This window comes from Pinus tabuliformis, chromosome 1_1 (assembly GCF_031772625.1).
Source record: "Pinus tabuliformis cultivar Carrire ecotype Pingquan chromosome 1_1, CPIR1, whole genome shotgun sequence".
Lineage (NCBI taxonomy): Eukaryota > Viridiplantae > Streptophyta > Pinopsida > Pinales > Pinaceae > Pinus > Pinus tabuliformis.
Window position 1 is genome coordinate 438,791,713 of NC_142297.1, and position 10,949 is coordinate 438,802,661.

The following is a 10,949-nucleotide window of genomic DNA, read 5'->3' on the forward strand; positions in this document are numbered from 1 at the left end:
AACTGAGTTAAAGTTAGTTAAACTAGTTCCAATTGATGGAGGAACTTGTAGGACGTTAGACAATGGGGTGTTGTTTCATGTGTTCATCCAGTTAAATGATAATTCAGCCATAAATAACACTGTTATGTCATATTTGAGAGTTACCCAGTTGAGATTGGAGTTCAAGAGCAGTGTACTATTGGTTGTATAATTATCTTAATTGTATAGATGGTGCATACAGACAGAGGAAGAGCCTAAAGGAACTGCGCAATCCATAGAGGGCCTAATTCCTCATTGAACAACATAAGGAAATAAGAACTTCGCAGGCAACAGAATTGGCTAAGTATTGGCCAGAGTCAACATGTGAGGTAATGAGATAGATTGTACTAGTGCAGAGGTTGCTTGAGCTTGAGCAAGCATTGTAAATCTTCTCTATTTTTATGGTCTAATGCAATATACAGTTAGGAAGGGGTTTTGAGAAGCGAGCTTTCCCCTTAGATAAATCTTTTAGCATATGTGATTGAATCTTGTCTCGTGTTTATGTTGTGATTTCTCGATTGATTAATTGTTTTCACTGATGAGTAGAGTAGATTCGAGTCTATTGTTTTAGTAAATTACAGTTCATAGTTTGAATCTACAAAGGAATTTCTACATGGTATCGAAGCTCTAAAATCAAATTAAAACAAATCCTTGAAGTCCTTATGTACACTGATCATTGAAGAACTAATGATTTGTTAGGAGGCAGAGTTATGGAGCCCTAGTTCAGGGCACATCCAAAAGAACCTATGTGCAGAATTCTTAATGGAGCTAGAAGGCTATTACTGGGCAGATTGATGAGCCAATATTTAGTGACACAAAAAGGGGTTGTGATCATTGATATTGGAAGAATGAGGAGCAGTTATATTTCCCATAGGGAAATCGAGACTCAAAGGGAGTCTAGTTTTAGAGGGAGCATCCCTATGGAAGCTAGTAGTTTAGGATCTGAGGAGATTAGACTCATTATTGCAGTAGTTGTAGCAGCAGTGCGGAAGAAGAAATAGGGAAGTAGCAACAATAGTACGAGTGATCATATTTCACAATGCATGCAACCATACCTCCAGGAGTGAGGTTAGGTGATGTAGATCCTTAGTCTCAGAATTGTGGAAATTTGGGCACGGTCCATTGAGATTTTGTTGTCCCATGGATCATTACCTTGTTATAGGGGCCCACAATATTCAGTAGCATGATGATCAATGTCAGTAAGATATTGAGTGTAGAGCAAGAGGCTTAGTAGCAAATTCAGCAGTAGCATAGTTTTCCCAGTAAACAATTGCAAATTGATTTAGTGATTATTTTTGTTTATTATTCTCAGTTGCAAATGTTGTAGTAGCAGTAGAAATAGTGAGAGGTGTTGCATGCAATACATTCCAAAGGTACTGGATTAGGGTAGATGTGAATCCATTTCTTGTTGAGAGGGAGTGTTGAAAATGCAACAAGAAAATCTTGATTTAATTTTCCCTTGAATTAAATTAGAATAAAATTGTAATTCCACATCACAAGACAACTTGTACGAGTTAAGTAAGTTAATTTGACTTAGTTGGTTTAGTTATTTCTAGTTGAGGGTCTAACTAGAGTCATGTAGAGTGCCTCCTACCTTATAGGAGCCTTGGTTGATTTTATTTTGAGTTGTAATTAATTAATTTAGTTTAACTAAGTTAAAGTTAGTTAAACTAGTTCCAACTCATGGAGGAACTAATAGGATGTTAGACAGTGGGGTGTGGCTTCACGTGTTCAACCAATTAAGTGATAATTCAGCCATAAATAACTCATGCATGTCAGATTTGAGATTTACCTAGTTGAGATTGGAGTTCAAGGGCAGTGTACTATCAGTGTTATAATTATCTGAATTGTACAGATGGTGCATGCAGTCAGAGGAAGAGCCTAAAGGAACTGTGCAATCCAATGGAGGAAAATTCCTATTAAATAGAGACCTAATTACTCATTGAAGAACACAAGGAAATAGGAACTTGGTAGGCAACAAACTTGGCTAAGTATTGGCTAGAGTCAGCATGTGAGGTAGTGAGATAGATTGTACTAGTGCAAAGGTTTCTCAGGCTTGAGCAAGCATTGTAAATCTTCTCTATTTTTCTGATCTAATGCAATATACAGATAGGAAGGGCTTTTGAGCAGCAATTTTCCCCTTAGGTAAATCTATGAGCATATGTGATTGAATCTTGTCTCATGTTTATGTTGTGATTTCTCAAACAATTAATTGTTTTCATTGATGAGTAGAGTAGATTCAAGTCTATTGTTTTAGTAAATTACGATTAACAGTTTGAATCTACATTGCAATTTCTACAATCTACGTCTCTGGTTGACTTTATTATTTATGCTCTACTTCTCTTCAACCAACTCCCTTCCCTTATACCTTGGACATTGTTGGAAGCCCCCATTCACTGTAGCTCTTGTTACATTATCTCTATTCGTCACGTCCCTAATACATGGCTTCCCCCCAACTTTCTATAACTCTTGTCTTCCCTCCCCTAGACCTCTACTTTCTTCTCCTTTTTAACCCCTCCTTTATCCCTCATCAACGTGTTTGTGTCTATAGGGGAGTGACCTACTATCAGGATTGGTCCCATCGGGGCCACACACAGATGCACCACCGCTTGGAGGAAATTGTTGCTCGTTTTCATCAAACCACAACAAGCCCCATCCAAGAGAATCTAATTCATGCTAAGGAGGAATGTACCTCTCACAAGCCCCAACTCTTGGACATGGAGGAACTTGCTAAGATGGAAAACTGGGTACTAAACACTAGGCACATTTGTGAACAATTCAACCAATATATTTACATAGTTGATTTATATTGCCACATAAAGTTCCTCCTTGGAAGAACCTTATTGGACTTGCACAAGCATTGGGTAGATGTCCTTCATTCACTTGATCATATGCATTTTCATATGAAGGAATTGGACTGACAGATGGAGTGCACTGAACAACACCTAGGTATCCCAACCTCGATTGGAGACATTCTAGGTGAAAACAATTACCCTATCTAGGTTACAACCATAGATTCTAATCCTTCTGCTTAGTTTATGCCATGCTTCTGCTTTATTGATTTTTTGTTCCTATTGTCCACTTTAAAGGCTATTTAGGCTATCTTTTGAGTTTTTGTATGTCAAATGGACTATCTCAATACTCTATTTTTCTTTTTCCTCCCTACATATTTTTTTTTTCAATAAAGAAAAAACCAACAAGTTTTGTATTAATAATAGAGATTTACATATGTCAAGGAGATCTAATTTCCACATATAATCAATGTTTTTCTTGTTAATCACAAACATGGTAGAAAATGTATGAAAGATAAAAAATGAGAGTACATTTTTTATTAACAAATGATATACATTTATAGTACATGGTTTGACCGTTGGGTTCCACATCCCAAGGTCTCTTGGACTCCTTTAGTCTATTCAACTTCCACACTAACCCTTAGAGGATTAGGTGTCTAACATTCCCCCCTTTAATCCGAAGGGTTATGTATGAGTCCAAAAAGAAAGCTGTAATACAAAACGTGCAAAAAATGCATGGCAGCACTAGGTTGAGTGTGCTCTCTAAAATGTTGGTATAAAGGGCAGTGGTTTAAGGATGACCACCAACACTGGAATGTGTTAGTGTCAGTGTCTTCACACTACCATCAGTGATCAAAATTCACTCTTTTGCATTCATATTAGGAGTCCCATTCTCAATGAGTTGTATTCCATTAAGTCATGGATCAACTGATGGTGGGCACATTTCAGTTTTCCCCTCATGACACATATCTGCTGACCACTTTCCATGTGTGATTCAGTCAATGGTTCAGGTTCAGGTTCATTTTTAGTTTATTTCATCAAATAGGTCTTAGGTCTTAGGGTTTCAATTTCTGTAGGTATTAGGGCTTCACCATGTCAAATTTTTGGTAACCATTGACCAATAAGGATTAGTAGACATATGAGGATGACAATAATCATTAGGAAAGCTTTAAAATCATAATTTGTAAATTTAATAAGTTTTTCACCTCAAAACCAGTTTGAGGTGAAAACAGAGCATTGTTTTTTTGTTTGTAATTTCATGTAATTTCATCATTTCTCATATGTAATTAATAAGTCTCACGCTGCTCCTGGTCGCCTACTGATATTTCCAAATACATGTCACTACAAAAGCAAAAGATCATCAAATATTAGTTCACCTATTTTAAGCAAAAATTCAAGCATCCAAAAAAACAGAGTATTTGAGAAAGCCAAAAGACATTATAAAGTGGGTTTTCGAGAGTGAAAAATCAAAAGTGCCCAAACCATATAAAGGTCATTTCTTTCTCAAGTTAATTCATTGTTAAAGTTGAAGTTCATGAGAAAAATCATGATTTTAAGGGGTTATTGAGCAAAAGGAGGAAATTGTTGTGTTCTTGGAGGAAATTGCCTGGTGCTATGCACCATAATTTGGTACTACGCACAAGAGTTGCGCTACACACGTGGGCTTTTTCTCCTTTATTTTTATGAACCGACACTATGCTTTTGACTGGGAGACTTTTTGGAGAAATGGTTTGCATATTTAGATTCATCATGATGAGAACATCAATCGCTGAAAGTTTCAGCATTTTTGGAGTAAATATTGGTCACTTATAGGTCAAAAAACCATCAAAAAATGCCCTCTGCCTCTTTTAGGGCACACAGGAAGCATCCTTGGGAGATTCCACTTTTGAGGGGGCAAATGACCTCCAAATAAAAAAATTGAAGATGTTCCAAAAACTAGACAGGAAGACCTTTCCAATGAGCTATCTTGGGCTCAATTTGGCTAAGGGAAATACCTCCAAAATCAGTTGAGAAGTGGTGTTACGCACAAGACAAGTAGCACTACGTATAGAACCAATTTGCTAAAAAATCCAAATTTCGCCTAGTTTTCCTACAAGTTGACTTTTTCTTTCATCTTGGATGAATTTATGATTGTAAATGATGCTATGCTATGTAAATGTAAGTGTAAAATGACCTTAGAGGGTAGATTCATCATTTTGAAGTGGTTTGGGGGTCAATGAATCAGTTTCCATGGTTTTAGAGGCAAGCTGTTCCACTGCCTATATTCCTGTTCCTAGTTTAGATATGGTTGAAACAACTCATTATCTCTTGGATTCGACCCCTGATGGCTAGCATAGGTGGTTTTCATGTCTATATTATGTATTTTCTTTCTCATTTGTAAAGGTTGGACTCTTGTGGATGTTTTGAGCTACATTATACATCTCTACAGTAGTTTGGCAAGGAAATAAACCAAGATTTGCAGCTATTTTTGTGGGATTCTTGTGGTAATGTGTTTTTGCACTGTTTCTCCTTCTGTCATAGTTTTTCTCATGTGTTATATGTGCCAAATTCTATTTCATTCTTCTTAACTAAATGAAATCAAGATAGATAGGTGGAATACATTGGTAACAATGCTTTGCCTTGGGAATACATTTAGTTTTTGATGTTTTCAACTGTCTGAAGAGGACTCATGATCCTTGCATTCCCTCCTCAGCTCGTCACCAATATTAGACCTGCGATATCACTCAATTCCAAGTGCCAAAACACCTACCTACGTCGCCACACAGAACACCCTGCAATTATGACTTGGTTTCCCGGACCCAAAGTTGCCTGCTCCATTTGATCCAGCAACAAAATCATCAAAATCAACCAAAAACCCTAGAGCTACTATACTTGGCCTAAAATCCATATTCAATTCAGTCATCTCAAGTGAGATTGACAAGGAGAGAGCCCTCTCCCGACCTGGTAGGGCTAGCTACCAGGTTAAGCTTGGTTTATGGCTATCCTAGGATTGCCTTCCTTCAGCCTGAGGTCAATCTAGGCTCTAACATAGTGGCGAACATACTGGGGAAGAAAGAAAAATCACCCTAGTACAATTGAGAATTTCTGAACCTTTGGATGATAGAGTTTAGAATTCAGTAGGCTGAAAAGTGGAAAGTTGTAAAGCAATATCAAACTCTTGAGAACTTTGAACACACTGGCTTCAAGAAGATACACCAGGTCCAATCATGATCCCAATCCTCCTCCTGTATTAGAAAATCCTAATCTTATCCCTCGGATACTCAGGCAAGAAAGTGTATCAAGTCCTAGACTGGTTTTCAGATCTCATTCATGCCCGATAGAGTGGTTGTTCCTTGAAGATCTTCCTATTGACGAATACTTTGGTCTCTCCCTATTTAGAACCACATCTGATAGTGAATTAATGGATATAGTTGCAGACCGAGAATTCACCAGAGAGCTTGAAATCCAATGAGCCAACTTGATAAGTAACTGAAATCTTCAAAACTCTCCTCAGTCATCCATCATCGTTGATCAAATTCTTGAGCTCTCTGATTCGGCTTCAACATCTTTTGCCTCATCCTCAATTCCCCATATTCCAGTAAGTCATTCGACATCTCCGTTTATACCTTCCCTCCCTCGTTAGCTTATCATTACCCCTCAAATTCCCATTACTTCTGCTACATAAACAACTCTTGTTGTCATAAATCCTCCTCTTTCTCCAAGACCAATTTCAAATCCGCCTCGAGTCATGGCTGCCAGATATGCACCTCTCGTTCTACCTCAGAATTTGGATGATATGCCCATTGATTACCAAAGTAAAATACCTCTGTTCGATGCCACCCAAAGTATCACAGTGCAGCATCATGTTGATAGAATGAATGACTTCTTTGATCTTCATGAGGTAGATGCCGAAAATGTGTCCATGAGTTTATTTGTGCAGAGTTTTGGAGGCGAGGTCTGAAAGTGGTTTAGAGCATTATGTTAGGTCCCTATAATACTAGTGATTATCCCATTACTATTGTAGTTATATCCCTTATTAATATTGTTGTGCCCCTATTGTCCCCATATTGTTATTACTGTGCCCCATAGAATCCCTCTATTGTTATTTTTGTGCCTTTCTATTATTATTGTTAGGTCGACTGGGTTATATTGTGACTCCTTAGACTCCTGTATATAGAAAGGAGGTTTTGTCATTTGAATCATCAAAGAATGATTCATTTGTGTAATGTAAAGGAGGTTTCCCCCTCGAAGAGGCTGAATTCTAAGGCGTTGATCTATCTTTTCTATCTTTTTGTGAGCTGGTTTCATAACATTTGGTATCAGAGCTTTGGATTCTAGGGTTTCACTACTCCAAATAGGTCATTGTGGCATTTTCGTTATAACTTTTTTCTGCAATGTTTCAAAAGCAAAATAAAAAACCATTTGAGAAAAAAACACACTAAACCTTAGGTCCGAATTTCAAAGCTTTTCGCACTATATTTGCGGAGACATGATCTGAGGAAGTTGGTCTTTTTGCAGACTCCTGAATTACATTCTAAACAGGTCACCTGGGGAAAATCGTCATAACTTTCTCTCTGAGCATCGGATTGAAGTTTCATAAGAAGGTACAGAAAGAGGACGGACTGTAGTTTCATTTTTATATTTTTCAGAGCCAAAGGTTGAAACAGGGACACGTGGCATGTCATACAAGTTCGCTCTACTGAACTATTCTATAATCAGGTCACTATGGGCGATTTGGCATAACTCTTCCTTGGAGAATCCAATTTGGATCAGAGTGGTGGCATTGGAAAGAGGACACAGAGGGCTACTGTAAGTCGCAATTTTAGAACTGGATGATCCGAAATTATAGAGACACATCAGAGGCAATATCAAGCTCCTACAAAGTGAAAAAAGGTGTGTAGATTTTTTAAAATTTTTGCTTAAGCTTGGTTTGAAAATTTATTTTGAAGGAATTCAAAGGGCATAGTAGAACATTATTATCGATAACTGATGCCATGAGGAAAGAAAATGAAAACACCTAGTAAGCAACCTGAAAGCTCTAGCATGACTCATGAAGAAGAGGAAGAAATGCTACATGATATATCAAAATTACAAGACCAAGTGCAACAAATTTCACTCTCACAAAAGCTAACAGAAACTAAGATAAATGGCGTGGAATCTAAGATAAAGGGCATGGAAGCTAAGATGAATGGTGTGGAAGCCAAGATGGATGATTTGAAGATATATTTGAAGACAGATTTGAAGAGAGACATGGCAGATTTGAAGACAGATTTGACAAATTTTGTACAAGAAATACTTACAAATGGTGAAAGGGTAGTAAAGGAAACTCATGATGCAAACAAAAGAAATGTTAATCATGATTTCATAGACTATAATGTTGGATTTAAGGCCCACCATATTCCAAAAATCGATATGAAGAAGTTTGATGGCAAGGATCCCGCAACATGGATATTACAGATGGAGCAATTTTTCAATCTCAATAATGTGCAAAACACACAAAAGGTACGTATTGCAACTTTATATTTGGAACCAAATAAGTTTGTATGGTATCAATGTCTTTGCTCTCATAAACAAATTATCATTTGGGCAGTTTTTACGGAAGAATTGACAACACATTATGAGGATACAAAAAGAAACACTTTTTTTAGCCAATTGATAAGTCTCAAACAAAAGGGTTCAATGATGGAGCACATTGAAGAGTTCCAAAAATTGACCATAAGGGTAAAAAATATTCTAGAGGAGCATAGGATTGATGAGTTCATAGGGACTTTAAAGGATAATATCCAACATGATGTTCGCCTTTGGGAACCTGATTGATTAGAGAAGGCATTCGGGTTAGCAAGAAAAATGGAAAGCAAAATTATGGCAACCAGGAAGCATACCACTCACAACTATAAAGATGGAAGTGTTGTTGCCCTTAGTCTTCCATGACCTATAAGGTTGACACCACGACAATTGGAAGAAAAAAGAGCAAAAGGGCTTTTTTACAGTTGTGATAGCAAATACACTAAAGGTCATAAGTGTGCTGAGAAGAAATTATTCTACATAGATTGTGAAGAGGAAGAATAAAAGGAGCAAGAAAGGTCAAAAGAAGAGGATATACTCCAGGAACAAAGCCTAGATAAAGAAGAAATGAATCCGACCATATCTTGTAATGCATTGGCGGGAATTACCACTCCTCAAACATCAAGATAGAAGGACAAATCAAGAAGAAAAAGGTAATAGTGTTGATTGATTCAGGAAGTACCCACAATTTTATTCATTGTAAGGTAGCAAAAGAATTGAATTGCTTCCTATATCCAGCACCAGAGTGCCAAGTGATGGTTGCAAATGGAGGAGCAATAAATTGCTCTCGAAACTGCCATAATATCAAGCTATCCATGGGAGAATATGTATTGACTAGCCCAATGCTTTCCATTCCAATGGGAGGTGTTGATGTTGTACGAGGAGTCCAATGGCTATAATCCTTGGGTACAATAGCTTTTAATTTTCAAGAACTTTTCATGAAATTTTCTGCAAAAGGAAAGGAAGTTGAATTAAGGGGTATTGCAGGAAAACCAGGAAAGATAATTATCTCTAATGGTATGACAAAGCTTCTAAAAAAGGAACTGTTGTGCTCTACAACAACCCCCCATTTCATACCATTTTATTCACAAAACTATAATATGAAATGGGTCCCTTTTTATTTTTAGTTGGTATCAACTTTGTATTATTCAAAAAGGTCCGAAAACAAAATGAAAACATTACAAAAAAACCTTTTTGACAAACCAATTATTTGGTCTTACAATATAAATGATTAATCTTTTATCATTGCGATAAAGCGATCGCAAGATCGCATATCGCAATGACAAAGGAGGCATAACTTAAAGGCCCATTGGTTTTCTCTGACGCGATGACATGCAATAGGCTATCGGATATCGGAAATAATAAGCTCCCATAACTCAAGTGCCTTCCGCTCCGATGCGATGTGATCAAATGATTTTCGCCCCGATGCGATGCAATCATGTCCCTTTCGCCCCAATGCGATGCGATATCGCTATTAGCGATCGGGGATATACCATACATGCTTTCTAAAGTGCCCCAGTTAATACTCCCGATGCGATGTGATGCGATATCGCTATCAGCGATCGGGGATTCCAAAAGGTGTCAATATAAAGATTTAAGTTTTCCTCGATGCCCGATTGCGATAAAGCCAAAAGCGCAAACTTCAAAAAAAACTGTTAAAGCAGGGATATTACGATTAATTCGTATTAAAGGCCTTATCTTTCAAATAGTGATTCACCTGCGCTCAACCGCCAAAACATCCAAGGCACGCTTAAACAAATAATTCGGCCGATAAGCGATATGATGGGCATTTAAAGGATTGGCAGGTTTTAACGGTCATTTAATGAAATAGTAAATTTAAAAAATCTTCTCATAGATTGTATCCACGGCCACTTTAAGTTAATCCTTCATCGTGCATTGATCAATATATCTCACTCGTATTTGGCTTTTGCTATCAATTCTCTGTATTACGCTTATTTCCACTACTGTGCAGAATTCTTCCGAAGTAATAGATTCAAGCAGAATGGGGAAGAATTCTAAGAAAACCGTAATCGCTTCCGCTGCACCAGCCACAGGACAAGCCGTCGCTGATCCAGCAACTAAAAGGAAAGGATTGATATTTGATACTACATGTTCAGGACTTGGCAAGACCACTTGGCTAAGTACCTATAATTTGATCGAGGCCGAAGAACCAAAGGTGACGACAGCACAAGCTACAGCGGGTTCCAATCGAAAATCTGATGGTACTTTGAAAGACTTGGCCGACTCTTTCCTTCATCAGATAGCGGCTCGGGAACAAATTCTCCCATATACGGATGTAGTGAGGTGGGCAATTGAGGAAATCCCAATCACAGACAGAACCTTCTGCACCAGAGATGGGAGAATCTTCGGTTCATTCAAGGCTAATGATTTGAGGCAAATGTATCATTTGCCTGAGCCAGAGAAGAAGTACAACAAGGCATTTCTGGAGAAATTCCGAAATGAGAACGAAACTGAATCCGAACCCATTCGGGATTGAAGGCAAAACCCGGCGAAACACAAGCATGAAACTTCAGGTAAGTACTCTGTTGATTCTCTATGTTCTCCGTATTGTTATGCTGGGATAATGATGTGTAG